At 46.6% G+C, this 19,332-nt stretch overlaps 1 long non-coding RNA gene across 1 annotated transcript in view; it reads left to right on the top strand.

Annotated features, from left to right (window-relative positions):
* LOC147751041 (uncharacterized) overlaps positions 1 to 19,332 on the top strand; it is a 55,564-nt gene that overhangs the window by 10,836 nt on the left and 25,396 nt on the right. The window contains exons 2-3 of the long non-coding RNA XR_015299923.1: positions 12,935 to 12,982; positions 15,246 to 15,281. This is a non-coding gene — a long non-coding RNA (uncharacterized LOC147751041). The remainder of the gene's footprint in view (positions 1 to 12,934; positions 12,983 to 15,245; positions 15,282 to 19,332) is intronic.

The raw sequence follows: 19,332 nt of genomic DNA, 5'->3' as shown, positions 1-19,332 counted from the left end.
CATAGTGTTATGATATGTCCTAGATTTAATTGGCTGGGTCACAATTTAGTCCGGCATCTTCTGTTGAACCAGGATTTTATTCAATTGCGGCCAGCTTTTTACTTTCTCCAGATGTGAAAAACACCCACTACTTGTTATTATTTAAGTCGTTTTTTTTCAGGGGTTGTTAATGGCCACTGAATATGAATTATAGACAGCTGGTTTTAATAGGACAGTTGTTCTTTTAATTGATGAGATGAAAAATTTGTTTCTATGCATTTTTATCTTTAAGTGGATTTTATGTATATATTGTATTAAATGCTCGGAGATTTGGGATACTGATTTTTTACATTGCATGATGTTTTTTTCTATGTACTTTTATGATTTGAAAGAAAATCGAATACAGTTATGACTAACTAACTAATAAGCGTGTCAGTAATCAGCAGAAGGCAAATTGTAAATTTTTTGTAAATGACAGTATATGCAGGACATTTTACCTGACAGCATTGCCCTAGAATATGTGATGAGACTGTCATCTTCGCAGCCTTATCAATTTGATGCTTAAGTTGGGTCTATTTGAGAAGTCTGTGACTGCCTTCGCCAAAATTACAGACTGGAGCATGATCAAATTCCGTTGCAGATATGGGGACTTGTATACATATCTATTAGACCTGACATCCTTGCCATGGTTTCCCCTGAATTTTTACCTCCTGATCTCCTGTTTTGCTGACTTTTATTGTTGCTGGCTTTAGGATTCTGGGCACTATACCACTGCTAACCAGTGCTAAAGTGCATATGCTATGTACTCTAAACATGGTAGCATTGGCTGATCCGCAATTGGCATATTTAATTTACTTGTAAGTCCTTAGTACAGTGCACTGTATGTGCCCAGGGCCTGTAAATTAAGTACTACTAGTGGGCCTTTAGTACTGGTTGTGCCACCCATTCAGTAGCCCTTTAAACATGGCTCAGGCCTGCCATTGCATAGCCTATGTGTGCAGTTTTAAACTGCCATATAAACCTGGCAAGTTAACTTACTTGCCAGGCCCAAACTTCCCTTTTATTACACATGTCACCCATAAAGTAGGTCCTAGACAGCCCCATGGGCAGGGTTCAGTATAAAGAGTTTTACATGTCCTGATAGTGAAAAACTAAAAAATAATTTTTACCTAGTGCAAGGCCTATCTCTCCCAAAGGTTAACATTGGGATTGCCTTAAAACATATCTAAGTGTAATTTCTCATTGGGAGCAAATGGAAAATTGGAATTTGGTGTCTCTGGACTCCCAATTTAAAAAGACATATTTTAGTAAAGTTGGTTTTTAAATAACAGGTCTGAAAAGGTCACTTTTAGAAAGTTGGCATTTTTGTACTTTAACCATCCTGTGCCTCTGCCTGTCTCAGAAAACAGGTCTAGGTCAGAGTGACAGCTGGGCTTTGTGCATTCCTTCTAAACAGTTAAACAAAGAGAGCTGGGGGGCGAAATTTGCATCTTGATGGCCCATCACTAGACTGATGGGCCTTCCTGCGGTAGATTGGGAGGGAGGAGACACTTGCACCTGGATAGGGCTGCACCTGTCGTCACACAAAGATCTGCATACTCTCCAGTAGTTTGTCTGGAGCCAGGGAAGGAAGGACAGGGACCTTGTGAGGTTCTTTGATGCCTTCCCCACTTCAAAGACACATTTTGGTATATGTACTGGACCCAATGCACCCCCAATTTAGCTCACATTTGGGTCCTGAAAAGATTCTGCCAAGAAGAAGAGCTGTGCTGTCAGGAGGGACGGCCACTTTGCCACTTGCTTTGCTGTGTTGACTTGCTGCCTGCTGGGTGCTGTGTTGCTAGGAGAGAGTGCCAATTAGCAACTGACTGTTGTGTTGCCCTGCTACCTGCTATCTGCTACCTCTGCAGTGAGGGAGAATTGAAATTTCCCTCCACAACCTCACCAAACCTGAGTAACTTTAAGGGCTTGTTGGCTTGTCGCATGTTCCAGAAGTCTCGGGCCATCAAAGACTTCATCTCCATGATGACTACCCCTGGACTCAGTCAACCCGAAGTCCTGTCCTCCTTGAACTGCCAAAATGACTCCTGGCCCTTTAAGCAGGGTGCCATAGCTGTTTTTCTACACTCACACACGTGTGTGCCCTGTAGTACTGAAGATTGCTGTGGTTTTCTGCCGGGTGCTATCTGCGCACACGTCTGCCCCGCCTAGGGGAGATTTTCGTATCTGCACTAAGTGAGGACCGCACGGTGTCCAAAGTCAGTCTAGAGTTGCCGGTCCTTGCAAACCCGCCCCGTCCCCTAGTCGAGAAACACTTCAATCTACAAACCCAGAATCACTTTGTAGGCATCTAAAGGAGCCACATCCTCGTAGCTCTGCAGGTGGGGACTGCTCTGGCAGCATTGCGACAGCCCCGCTTCCAACCTCAACTTCAGGGTGCTGCTGCGTCCGCTCGCCAAATATCAGCGCTACATGGATCCGACTAGCCGCTGCTCCAGGGAGGAGATTGAGACCCCGGAAGCCCATCTGTTCCATGCTGCCTCTGATACAGTAAGGTAATGCGACCTCCAGGAACCCTGTGGTCTACCTAGCTGCATTGCACTGTTAGGCGGCTGAACTCACTAGTATCCAGCCTGGGTAAGGACTCCCACACAGGTGACTCTTAGCGCACAGGTACCTTGCCTTTAACACCAGTATCTTATCCCAAAACCTTTGAAACACTACTCTTCTGCTCCAACACATAAACTGTCCCTTTTGTGATCCCTGACGGGACCATATTCAGCGTGAGCAGATTATGGCAAAGCCCCGAGAATTAGCGCAGATAGTTGTCAACCTTATTTGGATTTTGATTTCGTCATATTTTAATCACATACAGATTATCTGTTTTTCTAAACTGGTTTGGAGTTGTTTTGTGGTGTTTTTCCTGTGATACTGTAGACATCGTATTGCACAAATACTTTACACATTGTCTCTTTAGGTAAGCCTGACTGCTCTGCGCCAAGCTACCAGAGGGTGAGCATAGGTTATCTTAGGTGTGCAACTGACTTACCCTTGCTAGAGTGGTGGGTGCTGCCTGGCTTAGGTACATACCCTAGCCAACTAGAAACCAGATTGCTAACAATATTCTTTGGTACCTGCATAACATTACGTTAGGGCTATCCTTACACATCAGACAAACATTATGTGTATTTACTGTTCTGACTGCATACACTTCTCAGTACTGGTATAAGTTACACAGTGGGGAAATATAAATATAATGGGCCTCATTTATGAAAGCCTTGCGCCACCGGTGCGTCACTTTTTCCCACGTTAAAAGTGACGCACCGGCGGCGCAAGGCCTTCATAAATAGGCCGAATGTGAATATAGTTTATTAAGCACAACTTTAATCTACATATATTACCTGCCTTACATATATGTATACCAGAGGGATTGAATTCTGATGAAGAACTAACGGTTCATCTTTAGCTATAGACTACCGCTGCAGCAGGCAGAGGTGTTTGGTATACTTATGTAAATACTATTCCAACACTTTTTTTTTGTAGCTTTATTTTGATTGTATCCTTTGGGGATGCATTGTCAAGTCAAGTCAAGTCAGAGGAACTTATTAAGCTCATATATCACCATAGGGTCTCCTGGCGCTAGCGAAGTCTCCGCGAAGACTGATGAGCGGGTATGCAGGCATTATAGAAGGTCAAATAACCAGGTTGTTAGGTCCTTACGGAAAAGCTTATGGTCAGCGATGGAGAGGAGATGAGGGGGAAGCTTATTCCAGAAAGCAGGTGGGAGAAAGAAGAAAGATCGACCGCCGTTCCTGGGGGTGCGGATTCTGCGAGGGGTGAAGAGACATTTAGTACATGACCTAAGCGTCCTACTTGGATGGTATCAGCTAAGTTTCTTAGCAAAATAACTAGGCCCGGTTCCATACATGCTCTTATGAGCGAGACATAGGGTTTTGAAGTGCCATCGCTTCTTAATAGGGAGCCAGTGAAGAGTCTTCAGACTAGGCACTGATGGGGCTCTTGATGGAATGTTTAATACTAATCTAGCAGTGGTGTTTTGCAAAACTTGAAGCTTGGAGTAGTGCGCCTCGTTTATGGAGGCCAACAGGGCATTTACATACTCAATACGATTTATGATAAGTCCATGGACCAGCGGTTTCCTGTATTCGATGGGGATCCATTGAAAAATTCTGCGTAGTTTACGCAAAGTGCCATAACAGATGCCAATTTACATGATTTATATGGCTTTTGATTGACAACTGGTTGTCAATCATTACTCTGAGGTTCCACACCACAGGTTTGGGAGATGGACAAGGGCCCAGATTCTGAGGCCACCAGTCACTAAATCAGTATTCATCCCCCTTAACAAAAAGAATGACCTCTGTCTTACTTCCATTAAGTTGTAAGTGATTGGTATGCATCCAGTTGTCAATATAGGACATGCAGTTTTTGAAAATGGATCTTTGTTTCGGTGGGGTCAGGGCCAAGGGTAATCAATAGCTGGGTGTCATCAGCAAATGACACCACATCAAAACCTTAGGACCTGATAAACCTGGCTAGGGGTATCACATACAGGTTGAAAAGCATGGGACTTAAGATGGAGCCTTGAGGGACTCTTATACTTACAGACCGACTGCAAAAGGCCAGGGTGCCTATTTGCACTGTGGTGGTTTGATTTGTTAGATAATTTCTAAACCAGTCTAAGGCCATACCCCTGACACCTACCTCCCAGAGCCGCTGTTCTAAAATGCTATGGAAGATGATGTCAAAGGCGGCCAACAGATCCAACTGGAAGAGCATGGCTGACTGCCCGTTGTCCAAGGCCAGATTACTGTTGTCTACAACCTCCACCAACAAGGTTTCGGTGCTGTGTGCCACCCTAAACCCCGACTGTTATGAGTCCATGACTCTCCAGATGGGTGATAAGCTGCTTATTGACCAAGGACTAAAGTACATTTCAACAATATGAAAGCAGGGAGATTGGACGGTAGTTGCTAGGTACTTTTGGCTCAGCAGAGTTTTTTTTTAGAATTGGCTCTACTTGTGCTGCTTTCCATCTAACGGGGACCATTGCTTGTGTTAATGACATGTTGAATAAGTCTGTGAGTTTACCCGTGAGCAAAGGAGCAGGGTGAAAGCAGGTCTACTGGGGAACCCGATTTAATCTTAGCCAGAGCGTTTGAGACTTCATCTGAAGTAAACGCAGTGAACTCCAGTAAAAGAGAAAAGTTGGAGTCAAGGTTAGTGACTGGATTATTATCAGGATTTTTGATATAGTGGTATGAAAAAGACCTATAAATTTATTTAATCTTTTCATCAAAAAAAGTTGACAACATGTCAGCCCATTCTTGCGAAGATGTATTACCAGGCTGGTCAGAAAGAGGAGTAGTAAACTTGTTTAATATTTTGTAAAGCTCCTTGTTGGATTTGGAAGCTTTGTTAATCCTATTAATAAAATACACCTTTTTGGCATGTCTGATGTTATCTAAGTAGCCTCAATGGATCTGGTTATATTTTTGACGATCTTCACTGGTCTTAGTTTTTCTCCATCTACGCTTGGCATTCCTACTAGACAGTTTTTCAGCTTTCAGTGCTTCTTTGAACCAGGGTGATACCCTAGGCTTGATCTTGACCCTTGACAGACGTGCCAAGGTGTTCAGGGCCAATGTGATTGCGTCCTCAAAGGCTATTACTGCATGATCAAAATTCTCTGTGTGGGTTAGAGATGGGGGGCGGGTTAAAATGAGCCGAAAAGGTCACTGAAGTGACTTTACGCCATGGCCTTCTCCAAGTGGGTTCACTACTGGGATAGTTTTTTTGTGGTGCGTATTGGTAAGGAGAATTTTAGCAGGTAATGATCAGACCAGAGCAGAGGGAGGGGGAACTCAACTCTAAGGGGCATATTAGCAAAGAATAGAAATATTTATTGCAAAACGCGCTTAAAGCATTTTTTTAATCGCTGCCTATCGCTGGATATGTTAGCGGAGAAAACATGCTATTAGCAACGTTTTTCTCCATTGTGCTAAAATATCCTGCGGTAGCGGCAAAATGCGTGAATATCGCTGGAAATCCAGCGATATTCCCGCATTAACGCCAATGAGGGCTTAACCTGACAATTCACCCCCCAATGAATACACAAGTACTTCATCCTATTAGCTGGCGTTAGATTCTAGCTATAATCGCGTTTAGCACAACTTTTTTATCGCTAAGCCTGCATTGCTAATAGGCGACAGCTGTGTTAGTGACTGCTTTCAGTCGCTAACAGTTTGGGTACGCCCACTTTGCATGTCATTAGCGATAAATATCGCTGACATGCAAAGTGGGCCCCAAACCGGTCGCTATCGCCTAAAAGCTGTCGCTAACTGCTGTTAGCGACAGTTTGATGATAGAGCGATAAAAATATCGCTGCTTTAGCGGCAAAAAGTGCCGCTAAAGTGGCGATTTGCCCTTGCTAATATGCCACTAACATTGGTTGAGTTGGTAAACAAAAGATCAAGAGTATGGCCAGCCAGGTGAGTGGGTCCCACCACCATCTGGACTAGACCCAATGTGTAAAGATTCGTCACCAATTGACTTATGTCGGGGTCTGATGGCAGCTCCGCATGGTAATTAAAATCTCCAATAAAGAGAAAATTATCAGCAGCTAATACATGTGAGGCAATTATCTCAAGTAGATGGTTTATAAAATTAGGTTTTCTGGCATGGAGGTCTGTACACTAGGGCACCTCTCCAAGTTCCTTTTGATTGTGTTTAAATTTTGAAAATGTACATTTCAGACGTTTCTGTGGTAGAAGTATCTTATGTGGTGATTTCTAGTTCCACCCTGGTGGCTATTGCGATACCTCCTCCTCTTGTGGCATTTCTGTCTAATCTAGATGATATTCTGTAGGAAACGCAGTTGCCACGTCAGGGGAGGCAAATTAATGGAGCCAAGTTTCAGTAATGAAACAGGCTTTTCTAGGTCAAGACGGCTCCATATTTCCAAAGCGTGCTTTGGGATCGAAAGGCATTAAAATAAAGCCCTTTTCGTTGTTTAGGGATCTCAGTGATGTCTCTGACACTTTTTTTATTGAGGTGCTGGGAAAGGAATTGACTTATTGATAATGGTTTCAATGTCTACTATGGGAGTGGCTCTATACACAAAGGTATCTACGAGGAAATCGGTTACAGAGGTAGTAAAGGGTTTATTTAATAATTTAAGGTCTTGGCTTGAGTAGGAAAATGTTACCATATCTGCACTGGGCAAAGTTGGATTAACGGTCATTTCAGAGAAAACGAGCAGGGGTCCTGGTGGCTGGCGGCAGTCTGGCGCGGACCGGCACAGACACGCTTGCCTTTGGTGCGCTCCGCTGCGCGTGTCCGCACCCCTTCCTGCCTTAAGTAGGTAGGAGGAGAGGAGGCGTGATTGCAGGCTAGAACGCTAGCGTTAGTTCCGGTGAACACCGGGAGTGAAGGAAAAGCAAGACTGTTGGGTAGACACACCTTTTTGACGCAAACTCATGTGTAAAAGTCTTTGTAAATCTGGGTTTGCGTCACAGTACATGATTGGATGCGTGGGAAAGCCTATGCTCCACCAATGTAATGCCTACCCGAAGCAAAGTAATGCAAGACAGCGCTTTGTGCTGCATTTCATTACTTTGTATTTGCTAAGCCACGCAAAGCGGCTTAGTAATTGCCAAAATGGATTTTGCATCGGGGCTGTGCAACAGAAGTGACACAACAGCAACGCAAAATCATAGAGAATCTGGGCCTAAGGCTCTACTCACATTAGTTGATGCAGTGTGGGTCACAAGATGATTGCTTTAAGCTTCTGCTTATCTAAAAAGTCACACAGTGCCACTGTGTGTCACATGAAACCAGCTCTCTTCACACAGTCACACAGCAAATAGCCGAAATCACACGGTGAGCTGGAAAGCCTTACATAGAGTAGCCTCCCATCTTGTGTGTAGAAGGGTTTGGACCTATAAAGTTCATTAAGGATTTAGCATCTTCCATTGAACGATGGGTGTAGGTTCAGAAGATTTGTTTTTTTGTAGTTTTAAAAGGATAGGAGATGCTTTTGGGCAGTGACTGACCCTAAACCCTGTCCCCGCCCACTGACCCGCCTCTTTTGTTGACCTTCCCGGGCTCTTTGGGCCACAAAGAGCTGACAGCTGTGCTTCCATGCTGTCCAAACTCTGTCCTTCTCAAACTGTGGGAATGCTTTCTGGCTTAGCAAGTCGGTCACCACCATGCTCAGAGCTGTCCAGAGTCCATTGAGCAAGGACCGCCTGAGATATCAAGGATTGCTGTTGCATTTTATTCCTTTTTCAGGCAAAAAGCTGTAGGGTAACCTGTCATATAGAGATAGAGGTGCATAAAAAGCGAGGTAACTAGGATGAGAACAAGGGGGATGGGTCGTCGAATTTAGGGGCGCGGCAACAAGTATGGGAACTGTTAGTGTAAAACTAAATAAGATTGGGTATGTCCCTCCCAGTAGATCCTGCGCACTTGAACCACTGGGTACAACCGAAGAGACAGCGTGCTTAGTATGTTACAGCTGTATAGGGACATATAAACCTAGCATGACAACGGGTATCATTGGAAGAAACCATATCATTTGCTAAACATGCCCCTGGGAGTGACGAAATCAGACTGGAGACTTAGAAGGAGAAACGAGATACATGAATTAACCACAAACCAGTACAAGGAGCATTCCAGTTTCATTGTTATTGGAGGAGGCAGTTGGAGGGATCGAAGATGCACCCACCTCTCTCCCTCCCAATTCTTGCTCCTTGCACTAGGCGCGCTAAAAGTTTGACCCACTGCTAATGCAGGCTTTCCTCAGACCATATCTCTCAACACGCACCCTATAGCTAGGTCGATTTGAATCATGTGGCCGGTTTGACAAAATTATGTGGCAAGAAAAGGTGAATTTTTGGGGAGTAATGGGGCACAGTAAGTGGTAGCATTGCCTCCTTATCTTGTCACTTTTACACATCATTAACACTGTCTGAACAAATGTTTCACCTCATTAGTACCGGTTTAACACACAAATACGCAATAAGCAAGAGGAATTGGACCAGTTAACTTACTTTTGCAAACGGGCCTGGCTTTTATTGCACAGCTACACTTGTTGCTGCGCTTTTCTACCTTTTGATCCGTTGGAGCTCGAAACATTTTTGGCTAGAACCTTCTGATTATGCAGCAGATTAGATTATGTGGCAAATGCATCAAATCCGTAATTTTGCAGAAAAAACCTGCAGACGCAACATCTCAGAATTCGAGTGAACCTGCCTATTGCGTCCTCAGGATTTGCACGGTAGAGCCTCCCTGGTGCCGGGCCGGGCCTGTGAAAGGTGGAGAGCGAGATGGGGGCCTACACGTGGCATGCCCCTGGCCACACAAAGCAACAGTGAGGAGAAAAGCCAATAATTGAATTAAAACAACCTCTGGTCGGAGTCCGGTCGAAAGAAAGAACGCACGCAGCTTTTCAAAGGGACTAACACGCTTTCCCTGCTGCGTTATTTGAAAGTAATTCACAGAATCCACGGAACACGATGCTGGCGTCTGAATAACTCCCAATCAGCAAAGCCCCGGGAGACCCCTGACTAAAGAGGACTCTGCACGTTCAGAGGTCACGTGCTGTGCTCGCGCTGACAGAGGCTGGACCCTTCGCGCGCACAGCGTCACTTCAGATTCGGCCTGCTGAAAGGCTTTGTTTTGGAGCAGACACCAGTGTCTTTTCGTCCTAAAGGCCTCTCAGACCTATAGAGCTACTTTGTTCTCAGCCCAGCTCGTGTTGGTTTCACTGAACGACACGTTTCATGGAATCTTACTGGGTTTGTGTGTCTGGTTCTGTAGGTATGCCTTGGCTTTCAACGTTTCCATGTTAATTGTAGTTTATAATAGAATCACGTAGTCATATAACGTACACATATCACAACAGTTGTCAATGAGAATGCAGATGCTACTTACTGTGCCGTAACTCACGAGAGGGAAAGCCTCGAATGAACCGTGAAGCTCTCCCTCATCAAGGGTAATAAACAGCATATTATATTCAGAGCATCTGCTTATGCACTGGATGCCATGGCAACATCAGGATACAAGGGGTTAGTATTGTGCGAGATATCATGATTAATAGGAGACGTTTTACCGTACGTAAAGTAATTATTACAAGCAATCTGTGAGGCAGCAAAAGTTTTTTTTCCCATTCTTTGAATGCATGTTTAGTTGTACAGTTTTTTGTGTGTCTCTTTTACTACCTCTGTGTGTGAAATAAATGCTTAGCACTACCCACTGAAGTGCCTAACTGCTCACCCACAATACCACAAAAGAGAGGATTTGAGGTGTAATTTGTGACTTTGTAATTTCTTTGGAGTTTGGCTAGACTCTCTGCACAGTGTACCTAATTTTGCAGCAATATATAGATAGCCAGCTTCCTAGAGTATGCTTTAAATATGTTGATATGCTGACCCCTTCATAAATCCAATAGGTCAACTTTTTATATTTTGGTGTTGTGGCCTGTTGACAAAGTCAGTAGGACTGCCTTGCTTAAAATGACACCCTTTCCATTGTAAATTCATATAGTTAGCCCTGTGCACCTGGAGGGGTTTGAGCGCTAGAACCTGTGCTCAACCCCCACTGTGCATGGCTCGACCCTGCACAGTGTGAGGTTGGCCGCCCTCAAGGGGTTGGATACAGGGCCTGGCTGCAAGTCAACCCCATTCAATCTGATACCCGATGTCTCGCGTCTAGTTCGTGCTATATAAAACTCTAATAAAAATAAATTCCAACAGTGTGGCATGGAGTTGGCTACCTGCTGGGGGTTGGTCTCAGAGCCTAGCCGCAGGCCAACCCCACGCTGAGCACATCAGAAGGCTGAGTGTGGCATGAGTTGGCTGCTTGAGGGAGGATTATAGGCAGGCCCTGCGGCCAGCCTATTCAGCCACGTGCGGCGTGGGGTTGGCATTACATATGGTAATAAACTATCACTTTACCATAAATTAACTGAAAAACACAAAGGTTAAAGTGATGTTATAGTTAGTTACAGCTGGGCCTGCTGGCTTAGTCTACTAATGCTGCCACTGTAGCGGCCAGTGTACAACCTCATGGTCACAGGTTTAAATACCAGTGGGTCTACTCAGCCTTTCTTCCCTCTGAGGTCGATAAAATGAGTACTATTGAGTTAGTTAACAATAAACATCTGTTATTCAGCGCCAAGATACTTTTGGGTCAACGTGCGCTTTACAAATGCACATGTTAGGTATGATAATAATATCTTGTCATTAAAATTTGCCACTGTGTGGTTATAGTTACATCAGAGTTTAGATAGGAAGAGTGTTTTTTATTTTACTAATAACTTTGGTACTGTTAGACGAATCTTCAGAAAATGTTCCAAACATGAACGATCATCTACCTCAACTCCTTCTTGGGTGATCTGTCAAGCATAGGGTGAGGAAAAGGGGAGGGTCCCAAAACATTCCTTCCCTATGTTAATTTCCGAAGGAAATTTTGAGAAGCAATACAGAAGAAAATGCTAAATAGAATTACACCAAATTTGGCAGAAAGTTCGAACCTCATTCAGAACTAGTGCTTTCATTATCTGGTGAGAATCCGTTCAGCTGGTTTTGAGAAATTCACATTTAAAGAAATGCTTGTTCTAAACTTGAAAGAGTTATAAAAAAATAGGTATGTCTAGAAAGCTGGTCCCACAGGAGTCCTGTGGCCCTCCAGCAGTCCCATAAATTAAAAATTGAATATTTTAATTGGTTACGGAGCTTTTTTTCCCCCCTTGGCCACCGATCCCATGGGACAGAGCGATCGGTTTGGTTGGCCACAACTTGAACAGAAATGTTGCAGCAGTCAGTCATTGCAGGACACTGGGACTCGTAGTTGAATTAAACTGTAGTTCAATTGAGGTTGAATTAAAAAAAACACATAAGGGGGCAGAGTATGAATACCTTGACCTTGTGGCACTTGTGGGACAGACCCAGAGGGACCAATGCAGGGACCTAAATAAAATAAATTGGACTGCGGTATTCCCATGAGATCCAGCCCTGCTCTTCTTTGAGGTACTGCCTTGCTCCCGCTGGAGCAGCTGCACAAGTGGCAGCCCCTTTTATACCATGGGAGCGTGGAAACGTCAATAAGTGAAGATTGCGCGGTCCCACAGTACCATTAGTTGAAGCTTGTGCAGCGGTACCACAGGAGTACTGTTATACCATGAACAAATAAATGAGAAATTGTGAGATGGGGTCTGTGGGGGATTAGCCGTATGGGAGGTTGTGCATCTGTGGGGGGTTGGGCGTAGGGCCTGGCCACAGCACAGGTCCTGCTGCCAACCCCCTGCCATGCATGGCATACATCCGTGCAAGCAGGAGGTTGGGCACAGGGCCTACCTATAACTTCCTTCCGTGCCCTTCTTGACAGAGAAAACATCTTTGCAGCATCATCGTAAAATGTGTGCATTGCTTGCACTACTTTATTATGGAGAATTTCCATCAAAGAATAATTCTGATTTATTCGTAACTCTGAGCCGTATTATTTTTAAATATGTGTAAAACCAGGCAAAGAAGGTCACCCTGTTGCAGCATGAGCGAGTCTGAGTCGCAAGATATTTGAAACTTGGCGAATTTTCCATCAACCCTTCTGTACTGTATTTCCCAAAGTTCTACACTGGTTTCAGTATGGAGATGTCTGAAGCAAGAGGAATTGACAAAGATTGATTCAAGTACATTTGGAGATCCACCATGTATCTTCAGATTAGTTCAGTGCAAAACTCTGTGAATAGGTTTAAGACGGATAGTGTAAATGTAAGACGCTGTTTTGGATAGCTCCCATTATGCTTAGAACCCCCAGAGCTTACTTGCCTCCTCAGTTTGAATGGCTTGCACAATAAATTTCAGAGTGTTGGTAGTTTGCTTATATTGTGTATGACCTAGTAATGAAGTGGATAATTTTCCCGGCCTTGCAGGAGGAAGCAGAGGGGACGGTGTGTGCCCATGGAGAGCCTGGCCTGAAGGTAAGGTGCTTTAGTACCTATGTGTTAAATGTTGTTATGTTATGTTAAATCAATTTGTTAAGCGCGCTAACACCATTAGGTTTCTTGGCGCTGTACAGAGGGAGTCGGGAGGAGAGACAGAAAATAACATAACAGAGGAAGAGACTAGTGGTAGGCTACCGTAAACAGATGCGTTTTGAGGGAGGATCTGAACGTGGAGTAGGGGGAGAGCAACCTAAGAGAAAGAGGTAAGGAATTCCAAAAAGACGGGGCTAAGAAAGAAAACCTAAGACCACCGTGTTTCTTCCGCTTGAATCTGGGGACAGAAAGTAAAGCCAATTGGGAAGACCGAAGGGTACGGGAAGGGACATAAGGATGAAGCAAGGAAGAAATGAAGGAGGGGCCAAGACCAGTGAGAGATTTGAAAATGATGCAACCGAGCTTAAATTTACAGCGGGCAGAGACCGGGAGCCAGTGGAGACTTTTTAGGAGAGGTTGGACATGCTGATCTCTAGGTTGATGGTAGATCAAGCGAGCAGCTTGATTTTGGATCAGCTGGAGTCTCCTGAGTTGGTATGCAGGAATGCCTACATATAGCGCGTTTGCGTAGTCAAGCCTAGACATGACTAGCGCAAGCAGGGCCAAAGTAAGGGCATCGATGGTAAGTAGGCGGGAGATTTTACGTATTTTCCTGAGCTGGAAATGGCTGGAGGAAACTACAGCGCTGGTCTGGGGTGTCATAGATAGGTCGTTACTTATGACAACTCCCAGACTTTTTGCAGAGTTGACGGGACAGGGGGGGCTGCCAAGACTGGCAGGCCAGAAAGAAGAGTTCCAGGGATTGGAGGGCCCCCCGACAAGAACCAGCTCAGTCTTGTCGGGGTTGAGTTTCAGGTGGTTTGTGCCCATCCAATCACTGATAGAGCAAAGGGGTTTTTGAAAAGTGAAGATAGATTGATCGCTGGAGTCAATGGTGAAAACCAGTTGGATGTCATCCGCGTAATTAAACGCGGAGACATTGAATCGGCGGAGGGAGCGGATAAGCGGGGCCAGGTATAAATTAAAAAGGAGAGGAGATAAAGAGGAGCCTTGCGGGACACCACAAGACAACTCGACTGTGTACATGGTTATCACAATTATTCCTCTTACCCTTTATTACTGTTCACACATCTATACTAATATTACTGTGTATCTTATTTGTATTCCTTGTGTCTCTATTCTATAGCAGTTGATACCGCACACATTGTGGTATTTGATCAGTGTGCACAGGCCTCTCATTGTTTCTGCCTTTGGCAGAAGTTCAAGGTCGCCAGCGGAGGAAGGTCAAGGCAGGATACCATGTTCTGCCTCCATGCTTTGCTTGACAGTGCTGGATTTTTAGGGGACTGGCTTGTGGGGTTGTGTGAGTTTTCTTCTGGAGCGGGCCTTCTCTGGCCGTTTAGGATGGACTTTTGCCATGAGAGGCGGGGTCAATGCTGATCTGGATAAGGCGGCTCTCCTCTCTGTCAAGAATGGCCCAGTGGGTGAAAATGATGGGTTGGAATGCTACCCAGAGCAAGTTCCATGGTTTAGATTGTTTGCAAGCATTCCTCGCATCACCTTTCATGTGTTTGATTAAACAAGCCAGTTTGGCCAAGGGGCCTATGCACCCCTGGCCCCCAGCGAAGGAATTGAGGACCTCGTGCCTGTCCCTCGTGGAGAGAGGTCCACTTCTTGAAACCACTGCCACAATTCCAGTTCATGTTCCCCATATTGATCCCCAGTAGAGAGGACAAAAGTTAAAGTTTTACTTGCTTTTCATCATGCAGGCTATCGCTGGGGGGGGGTCACTGGTGGCTCACCGTGCATGTTGAGTGGGCTACATCCACCGTTTTACAAACCACAACACGGGGGGCCTGACTCACAAATCTCCCCAATGAGAAGCCTCGGTTTGTCTCCTTACGTTTCACACTCCGCATGGAGTTTTGTTTTCTATTGCTGGAGATGACAGCGGGTCTGTATATTTGTATGTCCTTTTTTTCCTTGTTTTTTGTCATACAGTAAAAAATGGTTAAATTTCTTTTTTCTTGTTGAACACCATCTTATTATTATTTGCACGTTGCATTTAAGTTCATTTACTTGCGGGAGGTGGTGCCTGATATGGGCACAGATAGTCACTGTAGCAAGTGCAGTTGTGCGGAGGCCCTTTGTGAATCAGACCTTCTATTCACAAAATGATGTTTACATTTTATAATTTTTGTACGTTCTGCTGACTATCTTAATTTTAAAATATTCTATATTTCAGGGAGGGAAGGGCGATGAAGGTGAAAAAGGACAAAAGGTACAAAACACCCTCTATTCAAGGTTCTGCTGCAAACCTACCAGCTAAAATGATGTTTGAGATTAAAGTGGGATAACGTGCTATGAGAGAACTAAATATTTCAAAATTTCATTAACAGCATGTCAGCAAGGTTAGGCTCTAAATGAAATTGATTTGTGATCTATGTTTAGTACAAAAACGAATTTAGGTGGCTAAAGCTTTGTTCATCTAGGTTGTTGTTGACTCATTTTGGTGAAAATTAGCTAAAAATAAGATTTATGTTTTGAAAATGCGTGCTAGAATATTAGAGGTGGAAAAATTTGCGAAGTCTTTAATCGCTCAGATTCACATTTAAAAAAAAAAACTGCACCTGCTCTGTATACAAAGCTGGCAAAGTCCAAAATAACAACCGTGGATATTAAAAAAGGGCCGTGAACCTTTCCCATAGCCATGCAAGACTGTGACCATGGTCGAATCGGGATTACCATTCGGCCCGGGCACTCCCAAAAAAGTGTCCCACATTCCTGGATCACGCCCTTTCATGAAGCAGCATTTGGCTAGTTTCATCAGGGTCATTTTTAGAGAAATGTTTCAGAAATTATGTATTTTAAAGCTCATAGAGCCAGAAACATTGGTGAAAACTAGAAACTCTACATTTTGGCTGGGCGGGTGAAGTGAAATAAAGGGGCCCAAAGGCCACAACTCCTTTTTTTTTTTTTTTTAAATATATTTTTATTGCAGAGTTATAAACCACAGGATACAGTTAATCAGCCAGTACACTTGTGAGATCCCCCCGTCCAATAAGAATTCCCAATCGTACACAGCCATTCAGCCCGCATCCCGGAGGCCGGGCGGCATATTATATTGCTCAAGAGGAACACAGCACAGTGCACGTCCCATAGGGACCCTGGTTGAAAGATCGTTTTACGTATCTGCTTTTACCCCCCCACCCACAACAACATTCCTGTCAGCCATCCCAGTGATAGTCAGTGATGTCGCCCTTGTCGGGACCTGCCCTAGGCGCTATGGGTCGTCACACCTGGCCGCTCTACCCAACCATTCTACCCTCCACATAGTATCCACCGTCCCAGTAGATCCAAGACCCTAGCAAGTGACCATCTAATGGCTTCCGGCCCTCCCCAAACACCCTACAACCAACCCCCCCAAAGCCCCCCCTCCCCTGGCAACTGCTAAGGTGTGTGCCTCGTTCTGTCGAGGTGGATGGGTCCACTACAGTGCGTGGTGCTATACTTCTGTGGTCGCCCCGCGGTGTCCAGCGGCTTAGTTCTCGCCATCCTTATCCTCTACCAAAGAATCACGCAAAGCCTGTACCACTAATTCCCATGCACGCGCCGCATCCAATGCCTTCTCATTCCCCAACTTCACAGCATGCTTCATCCGGAGCACACTCTCGCAGTCAGACCACCGCAGCAGCTCATTCTTCCATCTACGCAGTGAGGGCCCCCCCCTGGACTTCCAATGCCACGATATTTCCCTCTGTGCCAATATCAGGCCCAGATCTATGAATTTGCTTGTCACCCTGGTGTGCTTAGTATGCGGGAACCAGAGCAATAGGCACGCCGCCATGTCGAATTCCACCTCCCTGTCAGTCACTTCATTCAGAAGTTCCCCTACCTCCGCCCAATAGGTCCCCAGTTGCGGGCACCCCCAAAACAAGTGGTCCATGTCCGCTCCTGGGGACGAACACCGCGGGCAACAGGCATCCGGCACCTGAAAGTACCGCTGTAATTTCTCAGGAGTTAAATAGGCCCTATGGAGCACATAGAAATGCACTTGCTGAAAACGTGCGTTCCTGGTGCCCGTCCACGTGCGTCGCAGGATGTGACCCCATGCCGTATGCCGTATCCGGTATGGGCCGGCCGACGCTCACCTCCCATTTAGCCTTGAGCCCTTGGAGTGGTTCCAGACCCTCGTTCAGCATCCTATTATGGAGGCACGTCACAGCTTTAAACGTACCAGCCGCCATCACCACATATTGGCACGCCATAGTTGTCGTGGGTTCCAGGAGCCCCTCCTTCCAGTGCTTTTGTATGGCAGCCACTACTGCCGCGTGTAGGAGGAAGCCCCCAGCAGGCAGCCCGAACTGGTCCCGGAGCACCTCGAACGGCGCCAAAGCCCCATCTATGTACAGGTCGCCCACCACCTGCAGTCCCGCCTCCTCCCAATCCAGCAACGGGGACCAATCTCCTCCGTGTGGCAATGCCGTCAACATCCCGATCGGGATCTCCGGGGCATAAGGCCGCGACGCCCTCGCTCTCCGAAGGCTCCTTTGCCAGCACAGCCGGAGCGTCCGCTCTTCCATGGTGAGGGCCCGTAACTCGAGCCGCTGCTGCATGACGATGTAGGACAGCACGTGGCGTTGTATTCCCCGATCCCGATCCCCCTCCGGGCCCCGGAACACCCTGGCTACGTTCTGTGTAAGGACCTGCAACTGCGCTGCAAGATAATACAGCTCAAGGTCGGGCACAGCCATGCCCCCTTCCAGCTTGGGGCGAAGTAGCGTGCTCAGGGCTACTCTACGGCGGCCATGCCCCCATAGAAAGCCAATTATCATTGACCGCAGTTCTTTAAACACCCCCTGGGAAATCCAGACAGGCAGCGTTCGGAAATAATAGAGGAAGCGGGGGAGCGCCACCATTTTCAACAGTGCTATCCTGCCCAGGACTGTCAGCGGGAGGGTCGACCAGAAAGACAAGCTGCCCCGCAGCGCCCGGACACAGCGGCCAATGTTGCCCTCCAATAAGTCCGCAGCCGCATGGTAAATGCGGACACCCAAATAGGTGATGCAAGAGGGTTCCCATACCACACCCAAATCACTGCTAGGGGCTGGCGATCCCGCTCGCAGCGGGAACACACAAGTCTTCGCCCAATTGACCTTAAGGCCCGACAGCCGGCCGAACTCAGACAACAGATCCATCGCTCCAACCAATGCCCCCGAGGAGTCAGCTAGGTACAGGAGCAAGTCATCCGCGTACAGCGATATATAATGCCACTGCCCGCCACTAACTATCCCCGTGTATCGGTCACCTGACCTCGCATGGACCGCCAGGGGTTCCATCGCCAGGGCAAACAATAGGGGGGAGAGAGAGCATCCCTGTCGTGTTCCCCTGCCCACCGGGTACGCCGCAGACACCAGGCCGCCCAATCGTACTCTCGCCATCGCCGAGGTATATAAGACCCTCGTCCACCTCCGAAACCCCTCGCCCATGCCAAACCTCTCTAGCACTCCATCCAGGAAGGGCCATTCCAAGCTATCAAAGGCCTTCTCGATGTCCACAGACAGAACCGCCGGTGCTCCCTCCCCGTCCAAGATGGCGTCCATTATTCCCACCAGGCGGCGGATATTCAGCGCCGTGCTCCTCGTGGGTATAAACCCGGCCTGGTCCCTGTGTACCAGGCCCGTCATATGCGGGGCCAGCCTGGTGGCCAGGATTCGGCTCAGGATCTTATAATCCACCGTCAGCATGGACAGCGGGCGATAAGACCTCACATCCGCGGCATCCCGGCCAGGCTTGAGGAGCGGTACAATCAAGGCCTCCCGCATGGACCCAGGCAATGCCCCCGTCTCGAAGGCTTCCATGTACACCACCAGCAGCCTGGGCGCCAAGCTGTCCACATATTGTTGATAGAATTCAATTGGCATTCCGTCCACCCCGGGCGTCTTGTTGCGGGCCATATGTTTGATGGCCACCCGTATTTCCGTGAGCGTGATCGGGCTACCCAGCTCCCTCACGTCTTCCTCGTCCAGGACCGGGAGCTGCCTCTCCCCCAGGTATTCCGCGATGTCCTGAACCCCCACTCCCAGCTGACTCCGGTATAGTTCCTCATAATACCCCCTAAATCGTTCCAATACCGCTGCCTGGGAGTACACCATCTCTCCCTGCGCATTATTAATGCTGAGAATCGGGCAGCCCCTAAGTTCCGGGTTAGCTAGTCTGGCCAAGAGGGTACCCACCTTGTCCCTTTCTGCGTGCGCCCTGATGATGTACTGCCTATAGTCATAGCACCTCAAACGTTCCGTCTCGGTGGCAACCACTTCCTTCGCCTCCAA

This window comes from Lissotriton vulgaris, chromosome 1_1 (assembly GCF_964263255.1).
Source record: "Lissotriton vulgaris chromosome 1_1, aLisVul1.2, whole genome shotgun sequence".
Lineage (NCBI taxonomy): Eukaryota > Metazoa > Chordata > Amphibia > Caudata > Salamandridae > Lissotriton > Lissotriton vulgaris.
This window is presented reverse-complemented; position numbering and strand designations above follow the sequence as displayed.